This window comes from Chiloscyllium punctatum, chromosome 35, assembly GCF_047496795.1.
Source record: "Chiloscyllium punctatum isolate Juve2018m chromosome 35, sChiPun1.3, whole genome shotgun sequence".
Classification (NCBI taxonomy): domain Eukaryota; kingdom Metazoa; phylum Chordata; class Chondrichthyes; order Orectolobiformes; family Hemiscylliidae; genus Chiloscyllium; species Chiloscyllium punctatum.
In genome coordinates, this window is record NC_092773.1 from 72,737,904 (window position 1) to 72,757,384 (window position 19,481).

The window sequence follows — 19,481 nt, forward strand, 5'->3', positions numbered from 1 at the left end:
TCCTTTACTGAGATCCCCTCTCATTCTTCTAAATTCCAGAGCATGTTGGCCTGAAATGCTCAATATCTCTTCATACTACAATCTCTTCATCTTTGGAAGCAATCTGGTTGCTTCTGAACTGTGTCTAACGCAGCTAAATTCTTTCTCACGTCAGGGTTCCAGAACTGCATATAGTGTACATTTGCCGTCTCACGAATGTCTTACACAGTTGCAGCAACACTGTCTTACGTTTACACTTAAACCTTCAGATATAAATTCTTAAATTGCATTTGCATTTTTCTTTACCTGCTGGACTGCATGTCAGCTTTCTGTGATATTTACGAGTTGACTCATATAGTCTGCACTTAAGCAATTTTAGAAAATAACGTATCTTGACATTCCTCTTACCAAAATAAAAAAGAAAAATTAAACTTATCTGCTAATTATTGGTCCATTCACAATATCCATTTATACAACTTTCGTTGTAATATTTCTGACATATTGTCTGCAATGCACTTTTACACCGATGTTACTGGCAAGTGAAAATGAAGATATAGTACTACGTAAACCCTAATCAACGTTATAATACAGATTTTAAACAGTTGGTGCCTGAGGACCGATATTTATAGCACCCCAAATATTGCCCACCACGAAACGACGAATCTATTCTATCCACGGTGGTCATAAGTTGGAGACGCTGGTGTTGGACAAGGTTGTGCAAACTTAAAAAAAAACACACATGAGTGAGAGCCCAACAGATTTATTTTGAAGCACTAGCTTTCGGAGTACTTGCAAAATTATATTTAACTTCGCTGAAAAACTGAATGAATCCATGTCAGATTCTGTAAATCCATTTTCTGGGTTAGAATCAGTCTGATCATTATGATATTGTCAGCCTTAGGAGGAGTTTACGCCTTCAATACCTTACCTGGGTTGACATGACACCAATTGTTAAAGTGAACGTGACAATCTAACATTAAATAAAAATGTCTTGTGATTTACATATGAAAGATCTTATAGCAACATGGTCATTATAAAAGACTTAACAGACAATCCGTGTATTTTCCAATATATAATATCAGTTACATCCCACTGTAGACTTCTGCTATAAATTATGTGTCTGACAATCTAATTCCCCACAATCACCTGATGAAGGAGTAGCGCTAAGAAAGCAATTCTTCCGAATACATTTGGTGGATCATAATCTGTTGTTGGGTATTTCTTTTAACTAGGTTTCCTGAAGAAGGGCTCATGCCCGAAACGTCGATTCTCCTGTTCCTTGGATGCTGCCTGAATTGCTGCGCTTTTCCAGCAACACATTTTCAGCTTTATGTTAACTATTCCGTCGATGCATTATTGTTTGTTTCCCCAAAACTGGACAAAGCTCATGAATTGCTTCCAAAGCCACGTGCCCTTATCTGACGTATCAATCTTTATTTGCGGCATTTTATTAAATTCCTTCTGTAAACCCAGATATTTTACAACTCCAGGATCTCCATTTTCCACGCTGTTTGTCGGAATCTGATGATTTGTAGTTTGATGTTGCAAATGCCCCGTAATGCATTCCTTGATAATAAAATACAACATTTTTTCTTAAAATACTGATCGTTTGGATACTACGTTTAATTCCCCAGTGAAGATGATCCTCCTGAGTTCTTTCCTCGCTGTAATCTTTATATTTCCGTCCAATTTCCATGTGACGGGCACATGCTTTAAATAGGCTGCTCCAATTTGGCTTAATCCGGTCATGTCTTACCGGTTTATAAAACTTATTGTATGAATGTCTTCCTGAGATTTTACATTCAGCAGAAGGAAGAGCGGGAAAGACGACCACGGGGCTGCCGGCGAGGTGAATCATTGCTTTAAAAACTTGCTTCGAGCCCCAGGCGCTCTATTTTGTTTTCAGTAGCAGGAAAAATGGGAACAACGACGGCCGAGCTGCAGGGAAGCTAAATCACTGATTTAAAAACGTTTCTCGTGAATAAGCGGAGCACGCACTGAGCTTGAGATGGCTGAGTAAGTGAGATAACATATTTGGGAAGGTAATTGATTTTGTATTATTCTTTATTTTTGAGATGTCTGGAAACTTGGATATGTGGGAATGAAGGTGATGGCAATTGATTGTTCCTCCTGCAGAATGTGGGGGGAAGGGTGACCTGCTTCAATTCTTGCTAACTTCATCAGCGGTAAGAGCACTCAACTCGTGGACATTGAAAACCGCGTTAAGGAACTGGAGCTGGAACTGGATGAACAATGGATCATTGCGGAGAGGGAGGGGGTTGTTGAGGGAAATTACAGGGAGGTAATCGCACCTCATGGAAAAGAAGTAGGCGGACGGGTCACATTCAGGTGACGGAAAGGGAACTTGCAGACAGTGCAGGGATCACCCGAGGCCGTTGCACTCAACAACATGTATACCTTTATGGACACTGTTGTGAGATCGACTTACCAGGAATAATCCATGAGGTATCGGTGTCTGGAGCTGAGTCCCTATTGCTCAGAAGAAAAAGGGGACTTTGGTGATCGTAACAACAAATCGCTAAGTTTACATTAGCCATGCAAAGTGATTGTTATACTCCAGGGTAAAAGTTATAGATCGGGGCAAGACAATTACAATCCAATAAGGCAAGATTTCGATGCATACGATTGGGGCAGAAACAGCAGGGGATGGGCACAAATTGAATTCTGGGACTTAATCAGAACAGCTACTGGGTATCCTTGATAAGTATGTACTGGTCCGGCAGGGAGGAAGTAGTTGAGCGAAGGAGTAGTTGAATCTCTTGTCAAGAGACAGAAAAGGCTTAGGTTGGAATGAGAAGAGAAGGCTAAGAGAAGGTGCTTTGCGACTTAGAAGTGAGCTGGAAAGATCAAGAAAAAAAGAGCTGAGAAGAGCCACGAGGGGACATGAGCAGTAGTTTTCAGAAAGAATCAAGGAAAACCCGAAGGCTTTCTACGGATATATCAGAGATCAAAACATGACTATCTTAAGATGAGATCGAATCAAGGGCCATCCTGGGAATTTGTCAGTTGTGTACGAGGAGATGGGTAAGAGCGAAATTAACATTTTTTCGTCAGTATTCACACTCATACAAGACAATGTAGTCAAGCATATTACTGAGATACAGGCGACTGGACTCGACGAGATTGAGGTTCACAAGGAGACGGTTTTAGCAATTCTGGAAAGTCTGAAAGTATATTGGACTGGATGGGATTTATCCTAGGATTATCTGGGCAGCCAGGGAGGAGAATGCAGTGGCTTTGGCTTTGATCCTTCTATTGTCATTGTCTAAAGGAATAGTGTAAGAAGACTAGAAGATAGCAAATGTTGCCCCTTTAAATTTATTTTTCAAGAGGAACAGATACTTAAAAAATACAGTCCACAGATTCCTCAAGAACAAACCACGACAAATATATCAAACACAGCCAGAAACTCTAATCACCTTACCATACATCAAATATGGTTCAGAAATGACAGCCAGATGACTAAGACCCCTCGGAATCCGCTTTGCGCATGAACCCATCCACACTCGCAAAGAAAAACTTTCAAACTTTTTGGACCCAGTTCAACCCATGGACAAAACTAATGTCGTCTACAAACTTCCATGAAAGGACTGCACGAACACTATGTAGGACAAACAGTAAGAAAGTTTTGCCACCAGGATACACGACCACCAGCGAGCCATAAAAAAGGACCCTCTCTCCCTCCACACGGATGAAAAGAAACACAATTTCGACTGGGAAAACACGTCTATGCTGGGGCAGGCTAAGCAAAGACATGCCAGAGGAATCCTAGAGCCCTGGCACTCCAACCACAACGCCATAAACAAACGCATAGATCTGGATACCATCTATCAACCCCGTAGAAAACGAACAGGAAATGACATCACCACAAACTCCAGGTACCCCATCCAGGACAAACATATAAATAGAAAGCAGGAGACAACAGAATCGCTTCACTTGGAGGTCGACACTGATGATGTTACCTCGCAAGGTAATGAAACGTCTGGATATCAACCTACAGCTCAGCGAGCAAACCTACACCGTAAACCTCAACCTGAGCAGAAACCGTCACAAACCATGTCATAATAATACTTGATAAGAAGTAAAAAATAAGCCAGTGTGTTATCTCAACGTCAAGACAGGTATCGCTGGAGACCTCTTTTAATTCTGCCATTTATCTTTCCCGAGCTTATATCGTTCATATTCCACAGAATCTGTTAAGGTGGAGCTCAGAAATAGTAAGTAGAAGTAAATATTAATGGTAATTTTATGTCCATTTCAAAGCTGCAGTACAAGTATTGGGCATCTTATACAACAGGAAATTAGTTATGCATGGTTGTGGGCTCAGGAATAATAATAGACGACCGAAATTCGATCTAAATCGCGTTAGCACAAGAGTACTAATACTGTCAAAAGGATTTAATAGTGTGTATGAAATAGTTTCCTTAAACAGTATATTGAAAACCGAGCTGGAAATTGGCCGACTTTTGCATTGGTAATGTGTGATCTGAACAAATAATTAAAAATCTTTCTGCAAAGGAGTTTCTGGGAACATTGATTACAATGTATTGAACATTAACTGGCATTTGGTCACAGTTGTTTTTGTTCGAAAATAAGGGTAAAATCCTGAGCCATGCACGCCACGACTATCTCAAGTGCAAGGTGGCATCAGTGAATTGGAGAAGTTTAAGAAATAATAGTTATTGGAATTCAGGCAATGTCTGTTTATTTGTAACAGGTGTGCAATGTACATACATTCCTCAAAAATGAAAAAAGCAAAAGGGAAAGCAGACTCAGAAATGGTCAACAAAAGAAACTAAAAATTGTATTAGATCAAAAGTAAAGGTTCAGCAAAATACTACTTATTGGAATAAGACTGGGGATTCAGAGAAATTTAGGACGAAACGAAGGACGATCAACAATCTGACAAGGAAATGGAAAAGAAACTTGAATGCAAACTAAGAAAAGACATAAAGGACCATGAAAATCTTCTATCACTGTTTGAAAGCAAAATTAAACAATGTCAAGTGTGTGAAACAGTGGGTGAACATCCGAAAAGGATGATTTATTATGGAGAACATAGAAATTACACAGAAAGTAGAACGTTTCTTGGTGTCTGCCTTCATTGCAGATCATCAAGAAAATCTCCCAGAAATACCAACTGACCATGGGAATCAAGTGGTCAAAAAGAATTCATTCGTATCAGTAACATGGCAGTATTTGAGAACAAAGCTGGATTGAGAATTGATGGGTCACGTGTACTTCCTAACAGAACTTTGGAGAAAGAATCAGTCGGTATATTTACTGCATTTGCAATTATTGTGTTATTTCCTCATATATTCTGCAAAGGTAGGTAGACATACAGGACAACTGGTAGGTTTGATGTCAATCCAATTATTTCAACAGGGTAGAATAGGGAGCGTGAACTACAAATTAGTCACCTTATCATCAAGAGTATTTTGGAATCTATTTTTTCGGGTGTCTTTTTGGATATTGAGCAAACAATAGCAGCATAGGAGGAAATTACGAAGCATATATGAAAGAGAAAATATAATCGACTTTTCTTTAATTGGTTGAATATGTTTCTGATGGATAGCGACAATGGAGAAGCAGTGGATGTAATATAACCCGATATTCGGTAGTATATTTTCATACTACACACAATGAGTTTGTGAATATATTTGAAGTGAGAGGGATTGGGACGAACATATGCAAGTGCAAAGGTAAAATAAAGGATGGCTTTCATTTAATGAAAATTGGAAGAGATTCTGCATCAGTTACATATAGTGTTGCAGAAACTGTAACTGGAGTATTATCTCCAGTTTTCGTCTCCATATCCAAGGAAACGTATAATGACCACAGAGGGCATGAAAGTGACATTTTCTGGATTAATCCCTAACATGACAAGATTGTCTGGTAAGGAATTTTAACTTCTGTTTTCGAGAGATTCAAAAAAGTGAGAATTGATCACAGTGAAAGTTAGAAAATTCACACAGCGGAAATTGACTAAAATGGGAGTATGGACAGACAAAAAGTCTCCTCTCCATCCTCACACTTCCACCCCCACTTCCATGTACATATCTTCTCTCATCCCCACCCCTTCTCATTTGATTCTCAGCCCCCTTGACACCCGTGCCTCATTCAGGATGAAGGGTTTATGCCTTTAACGTAGACTGTCCTGCTCGTCGGAATCTGCCTGACAGGCTGTGCTATTCCAGCCCGACCAAGATCGAATCAGGTAATAAGTGACTTGATGAAAAAGCACAGCAGGGCAGGCAGCAACCGAGGAGCAGGATCGTTGACGTTTTGGGATAAGACATTCATCAGCACTCTCTTGATTCTTGGACATTCGTGATGCTGAGCTTATGCTTTAAAATATCACCTCTCCTGCTCCTTGGATGTTGGCTGAACTGCTGTGCTTTTCCAGCGCCACACGTTCCGACTCCAGTCTCCAGAATCTGCAGTTCCGACTTTTTCGGAGCATGGACAGGCAAGAAGATGAAGAATCCCAAGAAATTTTACAAGCCCTTCAATGTGAACAAAATTACCAGCGCACAAATATAGTTGACAAGGTACCAATGCTCTCTGCTCGATACTAGAGAATATCAACAGACTAAAAATTTGCACTTCATTTTTTTTAACTTGGAGAAGGAGAATGCAGGCACACAATTTGAGTACATGAACTGTGAACAGATTGATAAGATTGGTAAAAGATGAGAGCAGGCATTCGTTTTTTTTTTCTGGATTGTTATTCAACAAATACCCAGTCAGGATGAGTTGTATCCAGGCAGAGAAAAGGGCCTGATCCAAACTTCTAAGTTGAATATGGCAACAGAGGGAGTGTCCGATGACGGAAGAACAGACGATCTGATTCCACTTTACAGAGAAAACTCGAAGGGAAAGACCTGGGAATGATGGACAAATGAGTCTCACATCATTGAAAGGGAAACAATTGCAGGAAAGAGGCAAGAAGCAATTCAATTGCTATTTCGAGAGGCAAGGTTTGGTCATGGGGAGTAAGTATGACTTTATCATAGGATAATCATGCCTGGTTTATTTGGTTGCTTTTTTTTCGAGTATGCCGATGTGATTTTTCAGCAAAGGCTTTGACAAAGTCCTGCATGGGAATCTGATACAAATTAACATTGCATGGTATCAATGGATCGTGGTGAAAATGCATTCGATATAGTCTCAGAACTGGTCGAAGTCCGCTTGTGTGCCAGGAATCAGAATCAGGAACGCCAATGCTGGACTCGACTCCTCTCAGCGAGCGAAGCAGATTATTTTATGGAATGAAGTTTCCTGCCGAACGAGTCACATGACCCTGCATCTGGAAGAAGCATGGTCGACCAAATGTTAGTTGCAGTGATGTACAAAGTTCAGGCAGACGAGGTGCTCCGACCATATGAAAGCTGTCGTCTTGCAAGTGGGCTAGGAAACAAGCATACTCTGCCCCTCCGATCATCCACAAAGGTTATTGGAACACATGGATTCTCCCCATTCACATACAGTTGAAGAAACCTTGAGATGAAATGTGCATGGCGGATGTGGCATACTCAAAAACTCGACTGCTTGATGTCGTGGATATTTTCTTTTCGGAGATGCTCCAGGTACAAGAAGCGGTATGTGAGGCTGTGAGGCAGGAGTCAGACCTGCCCAGGACAGTCTACAAGGAATTGAACAAGTCTGCATTTGGACCCTTAGAGAGGGCGAGATGTAATGTTTGCAACAAGGTTAGCCGGCTGGACGACATAGATTTTGATTTCCCGATTGTGGTTGATAACCTGGTCCAAACAGAGACTCCAGATTGACAGATATAAACAGGAGTGACAGAGCGTCTGCTCACTCTGAGACCTGTCTGCGAAAAAGCCAGACCATGGGCAAGTCCTATGCATGTATGAATGGAAAGTGACTTGACGAAGGGATATCAGCCTCTGTGAAAATATTTTAATAGTGATCGGCATATGGGAAGATAATATAAGTAATTCAACTTATCAGCAAAATGGTAATGGGAGGAGTTTCTTTTTGAACTGCCTATAACAAAAGGGACAAGACGTTTACGTGACAAAATCATAAGAATAAAGGTAAACCAGCCCGCAGCAACTAATACAACTTTTTTTGCGAATTGAGTGTCGGCATTGGCTGTAATATCCCAGACCCGCCTCAATTTGAGGAGTGATTTGAAGACGCACGTTTTGGATTTGGGTTTACAAAGTAAAAACTCAAACATCACTGGTTTATTGTCCAACAGGTTTATTCGGATTCCATGAGTTATCAGGAAAATTGGAAAGCCTCTGATATGACGTCTGCCGTCAAGAAGGGAAAAACTGAATTCAGGAACCTTAAGAATAGTTCGCCAAGCATCTATTTTTGGGATGTATTCAAATGAATTAAGAAGGAAAGCATTGCAGCTCAACTGAGAGTCAACATTGTTTTGTGAAAGGGAACTCATATTTTGTCACGTAAATTAAGCAAAATAATGCGTTCCCTGAGACGCAGACATGATAAAGAGGAATAGGCAGATAGTATATTTGTGTTTATCTTTTCAGAGGATTTCGTTAAGGTAGTGCGAAATAGGAGAATTTGCAAAAGACAGGAGCTCATAAAATGGTGGATAATATTTTTGACATGGAAAAATAATTAAACAACACAGAGTGGAGAGTCATCTGGCACGGAATGCTGGCTCATTAGTTAGCACTACTGCCTCACAGCACAGAGACTCAGCTTTGATTCAAGGCTCAGGCGATTGTCTGCTGGGAGTTCACTTATTTTTCCCGTGCCTGCAGGGATTTTCTCCGGGCAAGCCGATTTCATCCCACAGTCCAATGATGTGCAGGCATAATGCATTAGTTACGGGAAATAGGGTTACAGGAAATGGATGGTGGAGGGGGGATGAGTCTGGCATACTCTTCCCAGTTAGTTGTGGAACAGATGGGCAGAATCACATTCTTCTACAGTGCTAGGATTCTATAAGTGTTGATTAATGAAAATTCATCCGTATATAAAAAAATATATCTTACGAGAAGACGACAAACATCATTCCGACAGCATCAGTCACCTATATAATCTATGCTGATGTCTTGAAAGGGATAGCTGAACGAATATTGTACTAAAGTTTGAGAATGACACAAACATTGATGAGAGGGCCTGTCACAATAAAGATGTAAATAGTCTGCAAGGGGATAGAGGTAAGTTCAGCGAAGTCAAGAACTTTGGCCGGAAGAGCCAAAAGGTAGATTTAAATAGCGAGAGATTCCCAAAATTAGTGCACTGCAAAGGCTTTGAAACAGAAAACCAGCACCTCAGTGCAGAAAGAAAGAAGATTGATTCATTAAGCAGATTCCTGTGTTGACCGACCAAGAACGTAAATAGCTTGGCGTTTATTCATTGCAGATAAAACAACAAGTCTTTCTACATCTCGGCAGAGATTCGAACTGAGGGACATAGATACAGAATAATGTACTCTCAGTGAAGGCACAAATGGAAAGTAATATCTTCTCACAGAAGGTAGTACATGACTGGAATTCACAGAGCTGTGGAGGGTCGACCACTGGAAACTTTGAGAGGTGAGTTGGATGATTTATTGGGTGGAGGGATGCAAGAAGTGTGGAGGGGTGCGAGGCGTTGGCACGAAAATGGACTTGAGTCATGAAGTAGATACCCATGTCATTATTGAATGACGGGGCACAGTTAAAGGTCAGAGTTGATAAAAGAGGAGAAAGCACAACAGGTCAGCAGCGTCAGAGGAGCACGAGAGTCGAGTTTTTGGCACAACGATTCAGCAAGACTGGGGGAGGGAAAAGGGGTGAGAAAAAAATAATAGGAGCGGTTCTGTGGAAAGGTCAGTGGAAATTAATAAGTAGATGCAGGTATGAGGTCATTGGAAATGGTGAAGCGGAGAGGCGGGAAAGACACTTTAGGTCAGGCCAAGGAGTCAGGAGAGGCAGGTCTTGACCTGGGGTCGCGGGTTCCGAGATTTGTAAAGTCGTGAATAATATGTTGAGTTCATAAGGCTGTAATACCGATGTGAAAGACGAGGCGTTCTTCCTTCAGTTTTCGTGTGGCCTTACTTTGCTGGTGGAACATGTCCAGGATGCACATATTGCAGTGGGAAGGAGAGATGAATTGGATAGCAATCCCGATGTGGTTTTGATAGGAACGGGTAGACAATAGATGCTCCCTGAATTCGTTTCCGAATTTGTAATTGGTTGCTCCAAAGCAGAGGATACCACACTGGGAGTAATGGATGCAGTTAAGCAGTGGAGAGGAAGTGCAAGTTAATGTGGCCTACTCCTGTTCCGAATTATTGTGCTCTGACATTGGAAAGTAACTATTTTTCTCTGAACCATTTAGTGCAATATTACATTCACGGAGACAGATGATTTCGTTGAGTTCTCTCCAGGTGAGGTATGGGGCATACAGGCAGCATGAAATTAATTCTGCAGCATGACCAATATCTGGAGCAGATGCTGCAGAGTGGCGAAGCTTGCCGAGTGGCACTGGAGGGGTGAACGCAGCCACTTATTGCCCGAGTATGGATTTTTAAAGAACATTATACGAATCTACACGTAACGTTCAAAGTGGACCCGAGTGGATTCTGTGTTGCTGATGCGATGGACTGAATGGATCACGAGAGCATTGACCTAAGAACGTGTTGTCTTTTCGGCGCTTTGACAGTATTCCACCAGCAAATAAATTGTAGATAATTGCATAGTAATCCCAGCTGCATTATTCTCCTCCTCCCCAATTATTCATAATACATCTGTTTTCCAAAAATTAAACTAAATCTGTCTCGACATAATTTAAATATTCAGTCATTACAAATATTTGCGAAAGAGCATTTCCACTTCATTGGATTCCCACTTTGTTCATTTCACCTCACCCCTGGTCTGACTGAATGTGAAGAGAGTGACTGTTTCCGTTTCTGCTCCCACTCCCCTACTGCTCACAATAAATTGTAAACATAAACACATTGTTGAAATGATGAATGAAATTGGCCTCAGACTGAGTCAGGGAGGATTATAGGTTTAACTCAGTCAGATTTATTTACACTGAAATACGCTTCCTCAAACAAAGGTGCAAATCTGAATAATGGCTGTTTTGGACCGTACAAAGACCCATCGGGGATCCATCTGATCCACTCTGCTCAAGTTCTTGTATGATATAATAAGATCACGTGTAATTCCAAGAGGGAACTGCTATATTTCCATGACGTAAGCCCTTCATCCCAGGAATAGATGATGTGCAACATCTGTCAGGTAATAAGACAAGAATGAAAACCTCACACGCAGACCTCTGGATGTGGTCTCAGTAAACTTGACTTCAAAGTTGATTGAAAGTACAGCTAGCGAGAATGTTTGTACGTATTGTCTTAATCTTAAAAACGTCTTCAGTTTAGAACAGAGATGAGGGCAATTACTTTCCTTTTTTGGAGTAAGACCATAAGACAGTGAGGCATAGGAATACATATTAGGGCATTCAACCCATCGTGTCTGCTCCAAACTTCAGTCATGGCTGAAGAGTTTCTCAACGCTATTCTTTCGCTTTCCCCCATAACCCTTGATCCTCATTAAAATCAAAACCTATCTCTTTCAATTTAAATATATTTGCTACTGTGACCTCCACAACCTTCTTTGACAATCAGTTTCATAGAATCACCGCTTTCTGGATGAAGTCCTATGTCCTTATTACGGTTCTGAAAGATCTTCTGCGTGTTTAATGGCTGCGCCCTTTGGGTTGTCTCTCCGACCGATGAAAACACCTTCCCAAAATCTACGGTGTCCAGGCCACTTAGTATTTGTTCCAATTTGATCACCCTCATATTTACAAACTCCATCCAGTATCCATCCAGAGTACTCAAATATTCCTCATATGTTAAGCCTGTCATTCCTGAGAACATTCTCATTAAACTCATCCGAACACTCTGCAAGGACTAGACATTCATCCTGAGATATAAGGCCAATCACTGCGCACAATCCTCCAAGGGTAGCTGGACCATCGCCTTATAGTTCCTCAAAGGTTTATTCGTGCTTTTCTATTCAATTACTCTCAAAGTAACTGCCCTCATTGTATTTTCCTTCCTCACTAAAACTCATCCTTCAAGTTTAGATGAAGAGAACCCTCATCTAGAAATCCCAAGTAGATTTGCATTTCCTCATTTGGAAAAAAGCCCATGCTTCTATTCGTAACAAAGCACAAAAAAGACACATTTTCCCGGGTTGCATTTCATCTGTTCCATGCATTTTGCCTTTTCTCCTAAACTGCTCAGATTCTTCTGCAGCCTGCCTACCTCCTCAATGCTACCTGTACCTCTGACTATCTTGTCTTTTCTGCCGACTAAGCCGGAGTACCATCACTTCCTTGATCGAGGTCATTAATGTATGATAGAATGGTATAGTTGTGGTCGCATTGTCACCGGCTGCCATCGTGAGAATGTCTATTTCATCCTCATTCTCAGCTTTCTGCCATACAGTTAATTTTCTATCCATGGTCTTACTTTGCATCTAACACGATGGATCCTAATGATTCTTACCAGCATCGTGGACGGCCCATTGTGAAAGGCTTTATTGAAGCCAACGTAAATAATATCCATTGGCTCTGGTTGGTCTAAACTGCTCGTTACCTCCTAAAAGAATTCTAGCAGATTTGTCAGGGATGACCTCCCCTTGATGAAACCATGTTCATTTTGTCTTATTTGAACATTGTTTTGGGCCTTTGGAAACCTCTTCCCCAGAGGCAGAAGGAAGCAGACTATTTTTGAGGCAGATACAGAGATATTCATGAATAGCAACAGGGTCAAGTATTACCGAGAACCAGAAATGTCTAATTTGATTGCTGTATGTAAACTGTGTTTATATGTATAAATATACATAAAGTTGATGTAATATAGCGCTTGGTGTGCCCGCCCCCAGGCAAAATGCCACCTGAATACATGCGTGAAGCAAATTGGTGTAAAAAAACATCCGGGCGTAAGCTGTGCAGAGGCAGGAAGCAGGGAGTTCTCTGACTGAAAGTTCTTGCCGTAATCAGATCAGCCGTATTCTTATTGAATGTTGGAGCATGTTTGAATTGCTGTAAGACCTCATGACGGAGTTTAATTGTACATAGTTTGAAAAACAAATTCTATTCCTTCCCCTTACTTTTACCGACTGGGTGACTGATTTTTATTGAGGCTGGGAAATGTATAAATATGAACTGGAACATTCGATAAATGACATCTTCCAGAAAATTGTTAAATTGATATTATCTACAATATTCTGTACTGGCAATCAAGGTAAATTCTAGAACTAATATACCGTAGAACACTTCACATGTGACATAATTTGTAAACGACTGAACATCAGTTAATTGAACGAAAGATAAGATTCTGAGGGAAGGGATCCCATTCCAGGAAGAAGGGCACACTGTTTCAAAGTTCCACACATCTAGTTAAAGATGTGAATATGTTCTCCCTGCATTGAAATATCTTTGCGACACAGCATCGACCACAATTCGGACTAAAAGACAAAATCTTCCCATCTCCGTTTGACTTCAAGGAACTGAAAGGGAATCCTTCAGGACGACAAACTTTTCAGTCTTCGTTTTCAGAACTGTAGAGGTGACCCGTGTCTCCTCTCCACTGATCGAGCGTATTGGAATATTTGGAATATTCCAGAAACCTTATCGATGTGCTTCTGTGTGTTTGGGGTGGGAGTGTTTCTTGCGTTTTACATTCAATTTCTGTAAATAATTCAGAAAATGCCACTATCTATACAGTTTTAATTATATCAGTAATTCTCTGACGACAGTGACTCATTTCAAAATCTCACTGCGTCCTCAATCAAACTGGTAAAGTTATTTGAGTTTGATGTATAATGTGATTGTTTTACTTCATTACAGTTAACGTAGTAACGATCTTCGTCCTGTTTTATAAAGACTGTGGATTGTATCCATGTGTCAGATCGTACCTCGGGGCTATGGCAGTGGCAGATCTGCTGGTTATTATCCTCGACCTGATATTGAGACATATCCCGATTATTTATCGGCAACAATTTCTTTTCGTGTTGTCCATCCCTGTGTGTAATATCCATGCCATTCTGCTTTATGCAGCTACTGACTGTTCTGTCTGGTTCACTGTCACTTTCGCTTTTGATCGATTTGTTTCCATTTGTTGCCAGAAGCAGAAAAATAGATATTGCACTCAGAAAACAGCGGTTGTGGTTCTGGCAGCTGTGACTGTGCTGAGCTCTTTAAAGAACATTTTCTGGTATTTTGAGCTCACAGCTCGGTATTCACTGAGTAATCACCCATGGTTTTGTGAGGTAAAAGACAATGTTCTATCTTCTCATGTCTGGGTCACAATCGAGTTCATCCACCACATTCTAACTCCGGCTCTCCCGTTTCTCCTGATTCTCCTGTTCCACGGTTTCATCGTCAGACTCATTTTAGTGACCAGCAAAACATGCAAGAGGTACGGAGCTCACACCAATGGGGACACACTAATGCGAAATCGACGAAAATCCGTCATTTTACTTCTTGTGATCTCGGCCAATTTCATCCTGTTTTGGTCAATGTTGATGCTGTATTCTATATGGTACAGAATGACATGGATTGGGTATGACTCTGCGCATCTCCCGAAATTTGTGCGGCAAATGGGATTCATGCTGCAGTTCCTCAGTTGCTGTACCAACACCGCAATTTATGTCGTGACCAATACTAAGTTCAGGCAGCAGCTGAAGAATGTGCTGAAATATCCATTTACTCAAATTAATAAAGCAATCAAAATCATTCATTAATCACTGCATTAAGCACTTTCTCATTTCAGTGCAATGTTTCAGCGATAAAAATCCTGTTGCTGTGATAACGAACTTGAGGCAGTCCTGGTTTATGGAACCTCACCCCCCAGGTTACAGGTTCACACTTCCGCTTAGGTCCAGTGAGAAAAAGAACCATTCCACTTCCTGTATCTCAAACTAGTCCGTAAATAAATAAAAAAGATCATTTGAAAATGACAAGCAGCAGAGAGAACTATATTGTTGTTTGTCTTTGTGTGGAAGAAGCTGAGCTGGAGAAAGACAGATCTGCCGCAAGTCCCTGACCTAGAGCGAGCTCAAAAGTTTGGTTGAGGTCGCTCTGTCATTGCTTCCACCTCTAAGTCACCACTCCAGCTTGACCACAAAATAGTGCATCGCTCTGTACTTGATCCCTCGCCATTCATATGCCCCTTCAGCTCTCATAATGTCCCTCTGAAATTGCTGCACAGAGGCCCATATCCTGTCCGCCAGCCAGCATTGCTTCACTTGTGCAGAGTACCCTGGCGGTGCGAGCAAGCCCTGAGTCAATCCCTCGAACTGAGGTGATTCCTGATCGTCTGGAAATGCAAGGATTCTGTAATAGTAACATTGTGCAAGTTATATTACTTTCTTTTCCTTTGACCAGCGAAAAACAGTGCCGTTTCCTTGAAGGAGAATGGCGACAGTACCGAAAAATGAATGGGAGCGTTGAGATAATTTCAAAATACATTTCAAGGAGAAAATAAAGCACTCCGTGTCCCGCAGTGACAATCTGTTCACAAATACTGAGAGAGTATTGTTGGAAAACGCATGCACTTTCTCCAAGTGCACCCTGGCCCAAACGTAACCACAGAAGAGGGGTAGATAGTCCGCCATTACGACCACCTCCATGGCCCGCTGCTTGGACTTGTTTATGGCCAGCTTGGTCAGGCCCAGGAGCTGACCCACGAGGAGATCTACTGACCTACCCACCACACACACCGCCCTCGTCCGTATTGGTTGCTCACAAATCAGGAGCATGGGGCTGAAGTGCAACCAAAAACATAAAGAAAGATCGTTAAGAAAACTAAAGACGAGTGCAAAGCTCGCACCCAAAATAAGCAGGGCCCATAGAGTCCACAGCACCACAGAACCAACAGTTGATTTGGGAAATATGAACCACCGCAATCTCCATTCACACAGAACTAGTGCGTGTAACAACCTCCTTCACAGAGCCCGACGGAAAGAGGAAGAAAGCTTCATCAACAGGTAAGTAAAAATAATGACTGCAGATGCTGGAAAGCATATACTGGATTAGTGGTGCTGGAAGAGCACAGCAGTTCAGGCAGCATGCAACTTGCAGCGAAATCGACGTTTCGGGCAAAATCCCTTCATCAGGAATAAAGTCAGTGAGACTGAAGCATGGAGAGATAAGCTAGAGGAGGGTGGGGGTGGGAAGAGAGGAGCATAGAGTACAATGGGTGAGTGGGGGAGGAGATGAAGGTGATAGATCAAGGAGGAGAGGGTGGAGTGGATAGGTGGAAAAGGAGATAGGCTGGTTCGACAAGTCCGGACAAGTCAAGGAGACAGTGCTGAGCTGGAAGTTTGAAACTAGGATGAGGTGGGGGAAGGGGGAAAGAGGAAGCTGTTGAAGTCCACATTGATGCCCTGGGGTTGAAGTGTGCCGAGGCGGAAGAGGAGGCGTTATTCCTCCAGGGGTCTGGTGGTGAGGGAGCGGCGGTGAAGGAGGCCCAGGACCTCCATGTCCTCGGCAGAGTGGGAGGGGGAGTTGAAATGTTGGGCCATGGGGCGGTTTGGTTGATTGGTGGGGGTGTCTCGGAGATGTTCCCTAGAGCGCTCTGCTAAGAGGCGCCCAGTCTCCCCAATGTAGAGGAGACTACATCGGTTTCAACGGATACAATAAATGATATTAGTGGATGTGCAGGTAAAACTTTGATGGATGTGGAAGGCTCCTTTAGGGCCTTGGACAGAGGTGAGGGAGTAGGTGTGGCAACAGGTTTTACAGTTCCTGCGGTGGCAGGGGTAAGTGCCAGAATGTGAGGATGGGTCGTAGGGGTTGTGGACCTGACCAGGTAGTCGCGTAGGGAACGGTCTTTGCGGAAGGCGGAAAGAGGTGGGGAGGGAAATATATCCCTGGTGGTGAGATCTTTTTGGAGGTGGTGGAAATGTCGGCGGATGATTTGGTTTATGCGAAGTTTGGCGGAAATGTCGGAGGATGATTTGGTTTATGCGAACTTTTATCCACCCACCTCCATAACCAGCGCTCCTCAAACATTCCCGAAGCTTCCTCTGGCCTCGGAAACGCCATTAGCCATGCGGCTGATGCAGCTCCCACCCCCACGCTGAGTGCTGATGTCACTTCCGTCCCCATCATGGCCAGTCCCACAGCCACTTCCGGCCCTCACATCATCGCTGATGCCACACGCTCAGTGACTACCGCCACCCCTATAGCCATGATCACCACCACTTCCGCCCCCACCAGTGCCATTCACCTGCATTCTGCTGACATGCCCCCCCCAGAACCCACTGTCAATTTTCCCACCCCCCAGAACGCCGAGGGGAACATTTCCCCTGCTCATGCCTCCACTCCCATTCCCCCAACCATCACACCCACTCCAGGTATTGGCTCTGACCCCACTTCCAGCTCCACACCCACACCAGATCCCAGCTCTCGGCCCTGCCGAGTTTTCATCATCCCCCAGACCTCCCACTCACTGAGGACGAATGATCAATCATCAGCAAAGGACTCACCTTCATCCCCCTCCGTTCACGCATCAATGAATTTAATACACGCCGTGACATTGAACAATTCTTCCGGCCCCTCCTGCCTCCGAGCTTACTTTCACAATCAGGTCTCCCGCCCACCTTCAACACACTGCATCCATCTGGAGACCCCGCGCTGGCCTATTACCTGCCCTCGACCTCTTCATTCCCAACTGCCGCCGGGACATTAACCGCCTCAACCTGTCGAAACCCCTCCCATACTCCCACCTCTCACCCTCACAACGCGCAGCCATCCAATCCCTAGGCTCCAATCCCAACCTCACCATTAAGCCATCGGATGAAGGGGGCGCAGTGGTAGTCTGGCGCACTGACCTCTACACCGCTGAAGCCAAACGCCAACTCGAGGACACCTCTTCCTACTGCCCCTTCAACCATGACCCCCCCCCCATCACCAAACCATCATCTCCCACACCATACAGAACCTCATCACCTCAGGAGATCTCCCACCCACAGCTTCCAACCTCATAGTCCGGGAACCCTGCACTGCCCGGTACTACGTCCTTTCCAAGATCCACAAGCCTGATCACCCTGGCCGACCCATTGTCTCAGCACGCTCCTGCCCCACTGAACTCATCTCTACCTACCTCGACACTGTCCTATCCTCCCTAGTTCTGAAGCTCCCCACACACGTTCGAGACACCACCCACGCCCTCCACCTCCTCCAAGACTATTGTTCCCCCGGCCCTCAACGCCTCATCTTCACCATGGATATCCAGTCCCTCTACACCTCCATCCGCCATGACCAGGGCCTCCAAGCCCTCCATTTTCTCCTCTCCAGACGTCCCCAACAGTACCCTTCCACTGACACTCTCCTTCGTTTGGTCGAACTGGTCCTCATCCTTAACAATTTCACCTTTGAATCCTCCCACTTCCTCCAGACCAAAGGCGTAGCCATGGGCACATGTGTGGGCCTCAGCTATGCCTGTCTCTTTGTTGGCTATGTAGAACAGTTGATCTTCTGTAATTACACCGTCACCACTCCCCACATATTCCTCCGCTACATTGATGACTTCATTGGCGCCACCTCGTGCTCCCGCGAGGAGGTTGAGCAATTCATCAACTTCACCAACACATTCCACCCTGACCTTAAATTTACCTGGACCATCTCTGACACCTCGCTCCCCTTCCTGGACCTCTCCATCTCCATTAGTGACGAGCGACTTGACACTGACATTTGTTACAAACCCACCGACTCCCACAGCTACCTGGATTACACCTCTTCCCACCCGATCTCTTACAAAAATGCCATCCCGTATTCCCAATTTTTTCCGCCTCCACCGTATCTGCTCCCAGGAGGACCAGTTCCACAATAGAACACACCAGATGGCCTCCTTCTTTAGAGACCGCAATTTCCCTTCCCACGTGGTTAAAGATGCCCTCCAAAGCATCTCGTCCACACCCCGCACCTCTGCCCTCAAACCACACCCCTTCAACCGTAACAATGACAGAACGCCCCTAGTTCTCACCTTCCACCGTACAAACCTTCGCATAAACCAAATCATCCGCCGACATTTCCGCCACCTCCAAAAAGACCCCACCACACGGTGATATTTCCCTCCCCACCTCTTTCCGCCTTCCGCAAAGACCGTTCCCTCCGCGACTACCTGGTCAGGTCCACAACCCCTACGATCCATCCTCACATTCTGGCACTTACCCCTGCCACCGCCGGAACTGTATAACCTGTGCCCACACCTCCTCCCTCACCTCTATCCAAGGCCCTAAAGGAGTCTTCCACATCCATCAAAGTTTTACCTGCACATCCACTAATATCATTTATTGTATCCATTGCTCCCGATGTAGTCTCCTCTACAGTGGGGAGACTGGGCATCTCCGAGCAGAGCGCTTTAGGGAACATCTCCGATACACCCCCACCAATCAACCAAACCGCTCCGTGGCCCAACATTTCAACTCCCCCTCCCACTCTGCCGAGGACGTGGAAGTCCTGGG